This window comes from Haliotis rufescens, unplaced genomic scaffold, assembly GCF_023055435.1.
Source record: "Haliotis rufescens isolate VD_foot unplaced genomic scaffold, xgHalRufe1.0.p SCAF_68, whole genome shotgun sequence".
Classification (NCBI taxonomy): domain Eukaryota; kingdom Metazoa; phylum Mollusca; class Gastropoda; order Lepetellida; family Haliotidae; genus Haliotis; species Haliotis rufescens.
Window position 1 is genome coordinate 2,056,595 of NW_025964359.1, and position 16,069 is coordinate 2,072,663.

Below are 16,069 nucleotides of genomic sequence, written 5' to 3' on the forward strand. Positions count from 1 at the left end.
CCTGGCAACATCCGATTTAATGATACCCCAAGTTAGTTCTATTGGGTTTAAATCGCAATGATAGGGCGGCAATCGCAAAACTGAATGGCCATGTTCTTTTAAGATACTCGTCAATTTTAAAGACAGGTTCATACAGAACAGGTTTGGTTACTTTTTGTTGATACGGTATTGCTTTGTGTGTCAACCATTCTATCATATCGCCCTTCCTACTGTTAGACGTTGGGGCTTTTGTGTTAGGTACCTGAACGCCATGATATGGAGCATTGTCCATGACAACCAGACTCTTGGGGGGCAATACCGGTACCAGTTGAGTTTTAACCCATTCTAGGAATACCGCTCCGTTCATTTCGGTATGATAGTCTCGGTTGTCCTTGGATTTTGCCTTGAAGACTAGCGAACAGCCTGGTAGGAATCCCCGACTCTTGCAGCCAGCATGGAGCACAATAAGCCACTCACCCTTGCCAAGTGGCAATTTCCTGGCACAGAAATCAGAAGAGGAGCTAGGGAACCATTGTGTTCCTGTGGTATGACGTCAAAACAAAACTGACGGAAGTGGCAGTGATTAGTCCATACGCAGACTGTGTCAAAGATTATGATACAATGCGAGTGACAGTTTGGAATGTATATCTTGAAGAAATCCCGGCTACGTCCATGTAGGTGTCCGTGTCCGTGCTCTTTAATTAGTGATTAAAACAACTTCTGGGTAATTGACATAGAAAATGTTCAAAGGACAAAATGTGAAAGATCGCTAAACAGCCCTAACAGATCTCAAATTGACATGGCTCAATATCGGACTTCATTATTATTTCTCAACAAATAACAAGATTATACTAACGTAATACCACCCAAAAGCAAGTACATGTAATCAAAATTGGGCGCCATATATCAGACAATATTAAAGTACTGTCGGAAATGCTGGAAACTGCTTTTCTTGCTTCATGGAATGAATACGAGTCATAGGACTATAAAAAGAGCATATATCAAAATAACGAGAATTGACCTAATCTAGCCTGTCCTAAATGACACTGTGAATACCCTTAAAATGTACTTTTACAGGTACAATGATGATAAACTTAGAAAATATTCGTGTGTTGTCATGCATGTATTAAATGGCCAATAACCCGAGGTAATTACCTAACACCTGTCCCGAGGTGATGACCTCACACCGGCCCGTGCATTCTCTCTCACAGGTGCAGATGTCGACCAGTTGGGGGTGGTCTCAAAATATTGCTCTTATTGTACTTAACTGACATGTGTGTTGATGGGGTAGCAATTTATGATATGTACTGCATTATCTTTGCTTGGAAACATGATGGACTAGTTAAGAGCTATGAAACGGGATGAGTATTATAAGTTGCGGTTTTGGTTGGTTTGTTGTTTGACGCTGCACTCAGTAATATTCCAGCTATATGACGGCGGTCTGTAAATAATCGAGTCTGGACCAGACAATCCAGTGATTAATATCATGAGCATCCATCCACGCAATTGGGATCGATGACATGCATCAACCAAGTCAGCGAGCCTGACCACCTGATCCCGTTAGTCACCTCTAAAGACAAGCATAGTCACCTTTTACGGCAAGCATGGGTAGCTGAAGACCTATTCTACCCCGGAATCTTCACGTGTCTGCGGTTTTGGAATCAAGAAGTATTTGTTGTTCTGCAGATGGTTTTTTTAGGTAGCATTTATCTCCGCTGATGACGTATATGAATCTGTACTTATGGATGTTGTGTTATGTCTTGCTACGATCCCGTTACACTTAGCCAAGAAGGGCACAACTGGGTTGAGCTCACAATGTCTGACTGGCGTACGTAAGACAACGTGACCGTGTTGTGCCGCCAGCACATATGTCTTGTACTTTACTGGTTTCTTATTCATCCGAATTTTCACCATGAGTTGAACTTACGTTTCATATGGTCTGGATGTCATATATTCCTGTATGGTCGCCTTCAGACTACTCATGGTTTGGGCCACAGTATATGATTCCCGGACGTTATATTAACTGGCGTTATCTATTACAATCACACTGGCGTTGTTTAAAATAGGCAACAGCTGAAGTTCCAACCAGTCTATGAACACATCAACTCCTATACTTTCCTTATCAAAATCACCAGTTTTCTTTTTCGCTTCGAAAACTAGCACAGATCCATCAATAAGCTCCATGTTATGGGTTGCGGCATGCAAAACAATGACACGATTACCTTTACCTGATGACACCATGGGTGCATTTTGTCCATCTGCCGATAGCCCTAGGTAGTCCGTAGAATGATTCATCAAAGTGAATTATCTGGACGCCCTGACTGTGATAGTTATGAATGGTTCGTAGATATTGTGACCTCAAAGACGGGATGGAATATTTTCCCCTGAAGAGTGCTCAGTGATCGCCACGCGCAGTGTATTGAAATCCCATCTCTTGGAGAGCAATAATTTGTGTGCAGTCGGGGAAACATTAATTGTATCTTTAATTCCTCCCAAATTCTACTACAAGTCCGGGTTATCTTCTGCTCATAAAGCTTGTAAACTATACGCCTAATCACCCTGTATCAAAGCTGTCTAATATCCTTTTACTGTTCCTGTTTTGTTTTTGAGACCACCCCTATACCTGCTTTGTTTTCTTATCATACCGTAAACTTGATGGTATTAAATGAAAACCCCATAGCTTGGGCAGTTCGGTAATTCATCCCATTTAAATTAATAAATGGTTTCCTTCTATCTCTCCTAAGTGTAAAGAACTTGTATACATTTCCCAGTACAGACTCCATATCGTGTACCATGGCTATGGCTATGCAAGTGTAATGTAACATGCATCATGGGAGCAATGTTAACAAAAAACCGCATTTTGTCATTTTAGAAGATGCACATCTAGAATTTTCTAAAAATGATTTTTGTGTGTGGATAAGATGTTTTATGAAGACTACATTATTATCATTATAACGGAGTCACGTGCGCATATTTCTATAGTCCATTTCAGACTGGCATCACTAGACTTAGAATAAAGGTGAACTTCCTGTTTTCGTCCGAATTTGACTCCTGTAAACTTGTCGATAGGACTACTTGTGACTGAAATACTTCAAACCACAGGTAGGGCGGTCGACAGTTACTCGATATTTCAATAACAACAGTCTGTGAAAAATTATATCCTTTTTTTAACAGACAAAAAGCAGTTTTCTGGCATATCCGACAGCACTTTAATGTTTTACCGTACAATTATATGTAATATCTAGATTAAGTGAAAGAAAAAAATACGAAAATATGAATTACTTCGATTGAAGTAGTGATCAATATATAGACGTACAGTTCATGTGCTCAAGACGCTGAACAAATTTATTTCACTGACCACTAGAAAACAAAATATACTTGTATGGCCAGTCAATGAAATACAGCTTTTTTCATACAGTTTTTTAACTACGACTTTAAGAAGTGTTTTTACATCTATGCATGTACATGTATGTTTATGTCCAGTACAGTTTCCCATTTCACCCCATTCTACAAAATGAAAATTTGAAATAGATAATGAACGTAGGTCAATGAAAGTAATTGAATAATTTGTCATAAAAGGAAAAATATATTTTTGGCATTGAAATTCGAAAATATGACTAGCAAAATCTGTGGCGTCGACTCACGTCAGATGTTGTGGCCACATTTTTTAATCTCCTTTTGCGACAAAAGTTGAAACGGTTAGGGCAATTCATTCACACGGTCAGGTAGTTTGAGCAATCACACATGACTCTTAGTCATGTCATATGAAAAAATAGCAGTTAATTGTCTAAACGGGCGAGCATGTAGGACAACCGGTAAACAAGAAATCGCGGCACAGATATGATGCGAACGTGCCCTGTCGATCACTTCGGGCTTGGCCATTCAATGTTTACGTTTTGATCATGAACTTCCTGTCCATAAATATACACTATTCCACCTTAATATCAACGTTCATAGCTATCTTTCCATATCTTTGATTTGAATATTCTCTGCAAATCAGCATCATAAACAGAGAGACAATCGTTTCGTCTCTAGCGCCGTGCTAAATCGCCATGACACACGGTCGATAAAAATATGCAATGCTAGAAAAAACAACTTCCGTTGCGGACGAAACGTTGGTAATCTCACGCTTATAACTGAACAGTGGGGAAAGTATATCTTTCTGGCCAGGTTGATAGATTTCGTTTTCAAACTGGCTGTCTGATATTACAATAGTTACGTGTATGTGACAAGTGTTCAAAATAAAATAATCGCCCTCATTGGTATGAAGTTCAAGATGGCAGACAAATGTGGAGAGGCGCGGTAACCACTTTACTAATCTCGCCATATTTCCGCAGCACTGTATAAAATTTGAGTTACAGGATGTTAAAGCTGAGATAATTAAGGTGATGATGGTTGTAATTTTGATTGTGCGCGCTCAGTGTTTGACATCTTAATTTACAGTTGAAATGGTACATTTTCACGGGACCATATATGGTCCCTTGGCACTAAGAGGGTGTGAAAAGTGAGGGACCATATATGGCCCCGTGGCACCAAGAGGGTTCACGGCTATTTATTTCGCGAGGCCGCTTTACGTGTATTAGAGACCTGGTTGGTATTAGACACCCATCGTGTAATAGAGGAAATATAGATATGTTTTACAGTTCAAATGGGGGTGATCGATGGGCAGCCATTTTTTATGAATCGATATGAAGGCTATCTATGTATTCATACGCACATTCTTTTGTGAAAAGGGTTATTATATTTGAAAGGGGTTTCCTCGGTAAAAAGGAAACCTATTTTAACCAATCAGAATCAAGCATTCATCAATGTCATGGTAGAATTACCGATGAACGTCAGTATGTCACGTGATTACGTTGTCAATCGAGCGGAGACATACAGAACTACTTTAAGGGAATTCCTCAATGTCTAAAAATAACATTAAAAATCATAAGGGACAACTGACGACATCGATTCAGGCTATAAATGATGCAGGCTTTGAAGCCAGACAGATCATGTATATGTCGGGTCACCGAAATGAAGCGTCCATTCGAAGCTATAAAAGAGAATGCAAGATTTACCAAAAGAAATCACTTCGCGTATCATGGAATTTGCTCACGTGAGGCAATGTCTTCGTCAGCTGAGGAACGTCAACAAATACAACTTCAATCCTTAAGTAACTGATATACGGGTGCTTCCATATTACAATTCATGTAGAAAGGAAGGAAACTTACAATGCAAGCACTTTCATCATGGATGATAGGCAGTGCATAGATATGTTGGATCTGTTACACATTCAAAACCTTTGATAAAAAACTGGGTCCAAGTTGGACTGTTTACACTCGTCAAAGTTTTGGTGGGAATTATCTTGCCAAGGTGGATGCTACTGACGAAGAACTTTTTTGCTGATGTCATATGTATTTTGGTTGGTTGGTTGGTTTGTTGTTTAACGCCTCACTCAGCAATATTCTAGTCTGACGGCGGTCTGTAAATAATCGAGTCTGGACCAGACAATCCAGTGATTGATATCATGAGCACCGATCCACACAATTGGGATCGATGACATGCATCAAACCAAGTCAGCGAGCCGGACCACCCGATCCCGTTAGTCGCCTTTTACGACAAGCATAGTCACCTTTTATGGCAAGCATGTGTTTCTGAAGACCTATTCTACCCCGGAATCTTCACGGGTCCATATGTATTTTGTGTATCGCCATGCTGAGAAGGCGGCGTCGGGGTAGGCAAAGGCATATTTGGTCCCGAGAATGGCTCCCTCGTTGTTGAAACAAATCAAACTTGACTCTATGCACTTCCGGTTGAAAAGAGGTAAATGTTCCTTGCAGTCTGGTTGACTAAATTAAATCAACGTCATCAAAATTTGATGAAAGTTTGAGGAGAAATGGGATCGGTTTCTATTCCATCAAAGTCCCGTCAAAAACTTTGTCAAAGTTTTTGACGGCATGTTACACTATCAAAAACTTGGTCATCGTGGACTTTTTATCAAAGTTTTTAATAGTGTAACGGTGACTTTGGTCGCCTCTTACGACAAGCATAGTCGCCTTTGGCACCATGAGGTTTAAATGTAAAGTGTATACGCAAAAATCACTTTCTTTATTATTTTAATCAAAACGCAATTTTACAATTAGTTAGTATCAGTGTTTGAAAATATACCGTCATTTTTTTCTCACAGTTACCATCAAGAAATCGCAAAACCATACGCTAATGAACCAACAGAGCAAGTTCCGGGCTTCCGTGGTATGGAAACGATGAAAATTAAAGGGACACTGATTTAAAGCAATTCCCCGAGACTGGTGGTTGCCTTTGTTATTCTTTTTCCCCCGTGAGTACCAGGATGTATAGCAGAAACCTAGACTAGTTCTTGACCTGTGCTGCGCCATTCGTAAGCACATTAGTCACTTTTATGGATAGTATCAGGGCGTATGTCACATTGATCAACAAAATGAAATACAGTTTGGGAAATAATAAGGAAATGTCGGTAATGGTGCCGAAAGTTTTGATAAGTTACTTGCTTGGTCATTTTGCGATTTTCGTTTACACTATTTTGGCATGCAACACAAGTAAATATTTCACCTGAGCATTGCTTATTTAATAGTGTGTATATTTTTTTACTGTCAAAATGTGTAAAATTTTCACTTAGGAAATTTATTAAACGCGAACATGTTCAGTTATTTTACAAATTGACTGAAACATATAGACGCTTACAAAGAAAAAGACTTGTGAAAACAACGTATATCGCGCATCGAAGAACTTCCCAACCAAAACGTAGAGGAACAAGAATGATTCTCTTCAATGTCACAGCAAAAGAATGAAAACAAAATGCAAATTTAATAATTACAACCTACGAAAGTTATATTATAATTTTACCTTGTTCGAGGAATGTATCCGTGAATATCCACATAAAGGAACAATATCCACACGTCTGCAGCTGTACAAAGAAACTTCTTCGATGTCACGTGTCTCAATATTTTGAAAACATATATAGCGTTTTGGGATATTTTAACCCGTGTTCGTTTCTCAACGGATCACTTGGTTGATTTCAGGTGTTTCACATAGGTGTCAAGTCTCAAGGGTCAGCTGAGAAAGTCCACGCGACAACCATTGTCATTATGTCCACGGTTCTTAACAAAATCTATTGAGTTAGATAACAATGAGCAATCAATCAACGTGTTTTCGGTTAATCCTTTGAACAAAGTATGCTGTAATTTTGTGTTAGAGTTTCATCACGTAACAAAACTTCCAGGGACTGTTTATTGTGTAACAAACATGCCTTTGATTATGATAATCACATCATAACATTGTGAAGCTCTACTGCAGGAAAGAAATAAACTGTTTTCAACTTTTATTGATCTGCTTGATGTTGAAACCTATGTCCAGTTGGAATTACAAGATGAAGAAGATATGTTGTCATTTTTTCTTTGGTGCTGATACTCACTTCTCACAATGTATTGATATAGTTACATGGGAATCTGTTATACTGATATTTTCTGCTGATGTACTTACACTAAAGCCTTACCTTGATTATGTCATCTGATCTAACCGTTTGTACTGTGTGAATGGCATGACACTGGTGCTACTGTCTTGTATTGTATATATGTACAGGTAATATGGGTTTGTGTGAATACGTTTGATGAACTATGTATTATCTTGGGATTAACTTCTGGAGGAAATAAAGAATCTCTCCCTCTAAAGAATCTCTCATAACACACATTTCACCTCGCTTCAAACCTGGATTTAGTTTGAATAATTACCCCAGACACAAGAAATGCCAAATGGGAACCTTTATCAGGTAGTCTGAGTGGTGCTTCCATTAATTATACCTGTAATAAATTCATTAACTAAGCATCAGTTGAATGACAGCAAATACACAAGTGTAGGGTTTTACCAGAAAACATGGATGACAACAAGGGAGTAGTAATCGTATTATCCACGCAATCCGAAATCCGAAAATGCTTTCACTGCAGGGATACTTATTTATTATTAAACTATAACCATCGGGGGAATTTCCAAATAACTACATCCGATGAGCTTCCGTCGTCCTTTTTGTATGTTTAATAGTTAAGGCTGAAGAAATTAATTAACATGCGTCCTTTGACGAATTCTCCATAGATCATGAGTAACCAATCAAAGTTCAAAAATGCGTAAAACGAATATTGCCTCCAAGTTTATTTAGCTGTCCTTGCAGATGGCAACCAAGTCTTTTGTTACGCTCCGTTGCATTAGCGAGCAAATCTACTCACGGCAGCCCGTGAACCCTAGCGGGCAGTGTTGAGAGCCAAGAAGAAGCCAGAGATTACAGTAGTGCCCCTTCAAGTGGAAACAAGAGAAGGCCCACGGCACCCTGATGTGTCACCAGATCCCGACTCGACATCTCCACAATTAGGTCTACCGGTGACAACGTGGTAAGAATAACACTTTGATGTGTGTATACCTAAATTACCTATATGTTCATTATTACGTTTTCAGAGACCCGTGAAGATCCGGGGTAGAATAGGTCTTCAGCAACCCGTGCTTGCCGTAAAAGGCGACTATGCTTGTAAGAGGCGACTAACGGGATTGGGTGGTCAGGCTCGCTGACTTGGTTGAAGCATGTCATCGATCCAAATTACGTGGATCGATGCTCATGATAACAATCACTGGATTGTCTGGTCCAGATTCGATTTTTTACAGACCGCTATCATATAGCTGGAATTATGCTGAGTGCGGCGTTAAACAAACAAACAAACAAACAAAATGTCACGCCTTGTGACCCGCTTGCTTCGTCAACTGCCTATTCATCCTGTCCCACCCTGTTACGACCCTATCGCCGGTATTGGCATTGTCGTCAATCTAAGTTTGTCTATATTAGATATAACTATTCCTACCACCTATAGGCTACAGATCAGTGTTACTTGGCAATAACAAGAAACAAATACGATCTGTCGCCAAAGGTTGTCTCAACAAGATTACACATTACCAGCTGAATATGAGAGCAGATGCTTTGAGTGACACGAAAATGGGGTACGTCCCAGTACGTTTCAAAAGTCGGTTGCCGAGAGGAAACATAGAAATCTACTGGAGAAAAAGATTCTATTTGATTCCCTTTATCCCCATCCGAATTCAAAATAACTGCCATATTTTATGGATAAGTAACTGAATTATTATAAGCCACACCAGCATCAGCCGAGCAAAACCATCCCCATTTGAAAGTGAAACGATAGATCACTCCATTGATGTGTTTAAGTGTTTGAAACCAGTTACTGCAGTAGTATAGGCCTACCGGTATAGCTATTTAATAGATAATTGGCATTTGGTTTGGTTTGACAACTATTCATAGAAAATGCATTGCAACTTTGTAGGGAAACTATTTATCATCCATTATGAGGCCAGATTTCTAAAACAAATGTTTTCAAATTTAAAAAAATATGAAAGGTTTAATATATAATTAATTATTAAAACAGTGGGTTGTTTAATTGAGTGGACCAGATATATGTAAAATGTTTACAAAAATCCCATTTACTGTCACTATCAATATATATAGATTATTTAAGAAACTATAATTAAAACTTGTTGAAAATTAATAAAAAATATTTAAAATTGTAAATTTTTGTTTGGAAATTTAGACCTCCTGACCTGACATTTTGGGCAAATCATCTGCAACAGCCACCCCATAAAACTTTGTCCTAATTGACTGGAATTAATCGCATGCAGATCAACCCCATAAAAATCTGTGTTCAGAGTGTTCTAAATGTTAATATATCTTATATCAGGTGGTAGAAATTCAATTTCATAACAAACTACTGTATGTAGGCCTAATGCAATGAGTTGTTTACACCAGAGGACCAGTAAGAGATGAACCAGAGCTCAAATTTCATTTGAAAATATGCCCTGAAATCTTTGATTAAATTCTTTGTTTTATGAAATGTAAGGTGGCAACAGATATAAATGTGCCAAAGGAATTACCTTAGAACCCCAATCTAGGAATGGGTAAATCATAATAATAATACATGTGTAATTGTCTAGTGATGTTCCCTTCAGCAATCATCTGGAACAGTTTCAGATTAAGATGGTTTTGCATCTTCAATAAGTTCAGATTTATCAAATACGCAATCATTTTTTTATATGAGTGAGTGATTAGGGTTTTTACGCCGCTGTTAGCAATATCACAGCGGGGGACACACAAATGGGCTACACACATTGTAGCCATGTGGGGAATCGAACTTGGGTCTTCAGCGTGACGATCAAATGCTTTAACCACCCTGTTTTATATAAACACTTGAAATAAAGTTTAGAAAAAAAATATTTGCTTTCATCATTTTATTTTATTATGCATTTGAAGATCTATCATGCAAAACAAATATATCTGACAAGTAAAATATATCTCCAGTACCATAAATGTTTATTTGCGAGACAGTTATGAAAACATATGTAACTAGTAAGGTTATTAAATTACATCAGTGATATTGAAATATGTCCACAATATTTCAAGAAGTATTCAAACCAATAGTAATAAACACATCATGTCAACATGATAGAAAACTATGAACTGTTTTAGCTGTTATTGAATTATTAACATGGTATGAAAAAATATGCATATATCATCAATATAAGTTGCTTCTTCTCTAGGCCTCCCTCCAGATTGAATGACAAAAATATATACCGTATTTAAACGGTTTCATATTTTTGGGAATGTTTTATACTGTGCGACTAATAAAAGACACTTTTTCATTTCAGAATCTATCTACACCTGATAAACAAGAGATTCACTTTTTGGATTTGCAGAAATAGTTGAAGAATCAGAGTTATTCAATCTCGTGTTGTCGAGGTGATTCGTGAACGATTTCCATCTGATGTATGTACTGTTTTTCTCAATAATCACTAAAATAAGCTTTTTCATTGAAATCTTGTTTTATGGTCTCTGACAACAATCAGCCTTGGCTGTTTCTTTTAATGAGTTTCTGTTATACAGGGTGGCTGATGCTGGATGAGGTAGTTTTGGGCAAGGGCAAAGGCTGGGGAAATGACTGAAGAAAATGGCACAAGCACTGGCTAAATGCTCAGTGGCAACTTGTTAGTGCACTGGTTGACTATTTCAAAAATACAGTTCTCTTGTTGTCTGAAGCACTGTACCTCACAAGACACACTAATATTTTATGACTTGAAGCTCTGCATGAGAATAAACACAATTTGCACACAATGAAAATGGATCTCTGCACCAGGAATGGCTTCTGACACCGGTGGGGACAGATACTCTAACCTTTCGCGAACACCTGGTATCATCACTATTTGATAGCAATTCATTAACACATGCTCATGATTTAGTCAGAATCGTACAACTGACCCTTTTTTGACAGAGATTTCTTATGAATATGAAAAATAAAACAATTTATTAAATTAAATTTGTCAAAATAATATGTACACTGCTTAAGTGATTGTAAAGATGGGTGGTAATAGTCATCAGCTCTGTCAGGCATGTCATGCTTACTTCCGGCCTCACTGGATGCCTAAATACAAATGTCATCAGTTTACAGTGTACAAATTGTATCAGATCTATAATTTCATATGTCATCCACACTACACTTTTACTTCAAAAGACAATCATGTTACAATATAGAATATAATAAATATACAAAATAGTTCAATACAGAAATTATTAGCTTATAGTATTTACATTGTGTGATTATTTACTGTCAAAATGTTATTTTGTACCTCATACTGTGAAGCACGGTGTGCCAGGCTTCTGGTGTACACTGGACAGCGACTGTACACCATGATGGACTGAGGCTCTTCTGGGGACCTGTACTTTCAGGGCATCAGTGTATGGTATGTCTTGACTCAAAACTACATTTTTGAAAGATACAACATAGAAACATTACATTTTTGTCGTCTATATCTCACTATCACAAAATGAAAAAAAGGTAACTTGATTTATTTTATGTATAAGTGTACTGTAAAGATTGTATATGTTTGTAAATTGCATCAAACATGAAATATGACGCCCATGATTTTGTATAGAGACTGGATATTTTGTCAGCTACAAACCAGCTAAACCAGATATCTTTTTATATATAAAGTATAAGGCCTTAATAGAAAAAAATAAAAAAACATGTTGCAACAATGTATTTTTGTGTCTATTTGCTTCAACAGTCTGAGTCATAATGATTATACATGATTATTTACAAATCAACCACCCATCCAAACAGAGGATTGTCATTTCAAGTAGTTGTATATATCTTCATTAGTTGTAGTACAAAATGTATATGCTTGGGTTAAGAGTCCAAGCGGTTGGTCCAATTTTATTGAAGGGTGGACAGGTTAGTCTATTCCTGTCCCTTTGTCACCAACTCTCTAGCTTGTCAATACAATAGCTTTCAGCTTCCTAGCTGATTAACATTATCTAACTAAAGTTTGCCTCCCTAACATTTGCACACTTTTTAATCACTCTGCTTATAACTCTTCACAGACAGGACATGGACCACATATAGTTCAGGAATGCCATAATCCTATATGATGTACACACCCCGGTGTCACCCACAGGGGTGATTAATTGAAGTGACTGATAATGGAATAAATGTTACCTCAACAAACACAACCGCAGCTTGTCATTTTTCATAATGAACCAGCCCTGCAACACATGCTTATTCACGGAGTACATCGCCATACAAATGGATTATTATTATTGTTGTTATTGTTATTATTATTAAGTTGTTGAATGAACAACGTTCCAAGCTTGTGCAGTTCGTTGTTCATGGTCGAAACGAGAGGATTTATAGGCCACCATTTTTTTTACCGTACGCTGTCTGCAGATCAGTATATGCTTACAACACAGGAGGGCTCCAGTGGGGTAAACCTGTTTCTTGAAAAAATGTATTTTGTAAGACGAACAACACAGCGTTCAATGGGGTGGTCGTACAGTCGACTTTGTGGATCGGGGGATCAGACTCGAATACTTGGTTCATTGCGTGTCAGCGTACTCCGATAGCGTGATAACAACATCGATCACTGGATTGTCTGGCATGGATCGATGCTCATGATGTCAATCACGGGATTGTCTGGTCCACATTATGTACAGGCCGCCGCCATACAGCTTGAATATTGCTAAATGTTGCGCGTTAAACGACAAACAATCAGTCAGCAAACAATAAAGTCTCAACGGAAGGCCAACATCACCTAACAATATATCAGTAAACGTCTTTTAGCCTTTACGTATCTATAATAAAATAGCGACAAAACCCTTTCCATATTCATAAGAATTCTCTGCTGAAAGCAGATGTACGATTCCGACTATATCATGATCATGTGTTCAGGAACCACTATCAAATAGTAATGATACCAGGTGTTCGTGAAAAGGTGATAGAATCCTGCCCCACCGGTAGCACCCGTAACAAACACACGCAAAGGCAAGCTAATTGTTCACCTGGAAAAACACGGGAACGGACATCCATATGAAGCAATACTCTAACGTGATGAGTGAGTGAGTGAGTATGGTTTTACGCCGCTTTTAGCAATATTCCAGCAATATCACGGCGGGGGACACCAGAAATGGGCTTCACACATTGTACCCATGTCGGGAATCGAACCCGGGTCTTCGGCGTGACGAGCGAACGCTTCAACCACTAGGCTACCCGACCGCCCCTTCTAACGTGATGAACGTATACTGCATGAAGCCAGTGACTTTGTTTGATCGTCCCAGCAATGGTGTCGCAGGGATGTACCGAAGCCTGTGTTATTGCGAGTCCTGGGGACTCGGTAATGAATTTTGGGGGTCCCGGGAATATATTCGGGTACCAGCTAAGTGACCACTGTACCAACAGCAAACAAATATACAAATTATGTGTGAGGCCTTTTGCTTCTTTCGGAAAGGGATTTTCTTGTTTGAAACGGAATTTGATGACTGAGTAAAGAAATATGACATGGAATGTCCGAATATTGATACAGAAATAGCATACAAATCAAACTTATAGTTTCAATTTAATCATCCCAGAATACATATCCAATGGATATTGGGGCGGTCGGGTAGCCTAGTGGTTAAAGCGTTCGCTCGTCACACCGAAGACCCGGGTTCGATTCCCGACATGGGTACAATGTGTGAAGCCCATTTCTGGTGTCCCCCGCCGGGATATTGCTGTAATATTGCTAAAAGCTGCGTAAAACCATACTTACTCACTCACTCCAATGGATATTATTTTAGTCCATTCATAATTGCCCCCGATAAAACCCTGGTGTCTTTACAAATTAGGATACCAGAATTCTGATCCGATTCTAAACATCGTTGTAAACAATGTAAACTATACATATTTACTTTTACTTAATTAAGATTATTTATTACTTATTTTATAATGCATCATCATGATCTCAGGGTTTTTGGTTATAATACCAGTATGGGTTTCTCTGGAATATGCATGATGTTTTATTGTATTGGAACTTCTGTTAATAGGTTTGGCATTTTCGTGGTAATATTGTTTATAAATAGTTTTATTATTTTGAAAATATTCCAGAAAAAAACAGGTGAGCAACAGAACTTTGTGCATGTCGCAGTATATTTGCATATATCATTATAAAACTGATTATTAATCCTAGCTCCTTTCCGTAACTCCAGCTAAACAACCCCTTTTCGCCATATCTTCTGAGTGAGTTCGGTTTTACGCCGGTTTTAGCAATATCACAGCAATATCACGGCGCCCGACAGCAGAAATGGGCTTCACACATTGTACCCATGTGGGTTTGTTTGTTTATTGTTTAACGCTGTACTCAGCAATATTCAGGTCGACTAACTGACAACATTGCATATGTCAGTAAGTGAGGGATTTGCTTTTAACGCCATTTGAACAGAATTACGGTTATATGACGGCTGTCTGTAAATAATCGAGTCTTGATCAGACAATCCAGTGATTGGCATCATGAGCATCGATCCACTCAATTTGGTTCGATGACATGCACCGACCAAGTCAGCGAGCCTGACCACCCGATGCCGTTAGTCGCATTTTACGGCAATTCACGGGTTCACAAGGCTAACCATTAACAACCCCACCCCACCCCACCCCCCCCCCCACCCCCCCCCCCCCCCCCCCCCCCCCACCCCCACACACACACACCTAATTATCTTCTGTTCCATTGGATACTTGAAACTGTGATGAACCTAGCAATTTGGTCTCTTTGAAATTGGCTCACAATATAATGAATATATACATTCTAAGGGACCGACTATATGAATTTCCATGATGGTTATCTTTGATATCTTATCTTGAAAATCAACATATTTGCTCTTTTCGGCATAAATTAATAACATTTCAAACATGTTGGGTCATGTGGTTGCAAGTTCATTTCCTACCCTAGTCTTCATCGAACCAATATATTTTTACACAAAATTATTCAGCCACAGATCACTTTTCACAAACTAATGCAGGAATAAGTGATGGTTAAATAGACATAATCAAATTTAACAACAGTTCTTTCAATAATTTTCCATTTCATAAAAAACAAACTCGGTATACTCTCCTTTGACACTTAATTAATACGTTTTTGCTCGTGTGTTACTCTAAACATATTGTTCATAATTCTTTGATAATGTTTTTTTCATAATCATCAGTATGATTACAATGCATTAACAAATTTAGGCGCTTGGCGACTTATGGTCGACCATCCACTGTATTACATCTCCATTCTATTTTGATGAATACCGCTAAAATTTACCATTTGATATTACAAAATCTTTTGCGAAATTTGGAACAAAATCAAAGCCATATTACGGAGAGGGGCGTCAAAATCGGCTCTACATGGTGTGTAGATTCAACGCTTTAACCTCGCTAGACAAACCCCACCGCCAATGGCTTTATCGGTTGAGATTATTTATATAAACAAATGTCAAATCAGGTTAGAAGTGTTGTATATTTCATGCAGGTGTTCACCAGAATAGTCACGTGATGTCATGGTTACGAGTTTAGCCAATCGGGAAACACTTCCGTTCCACGCGCTGGATCGCAGCAGACGACGCTTACTTTATCAAATGCAACGGTGCATGTTAAATTGATTTCAACAATTCATTTAAAAGAGGACGTTGAACAAAACGACATGGTAAGTGCAGCAATATGTAATTAAACAATCTGTTGGTGAA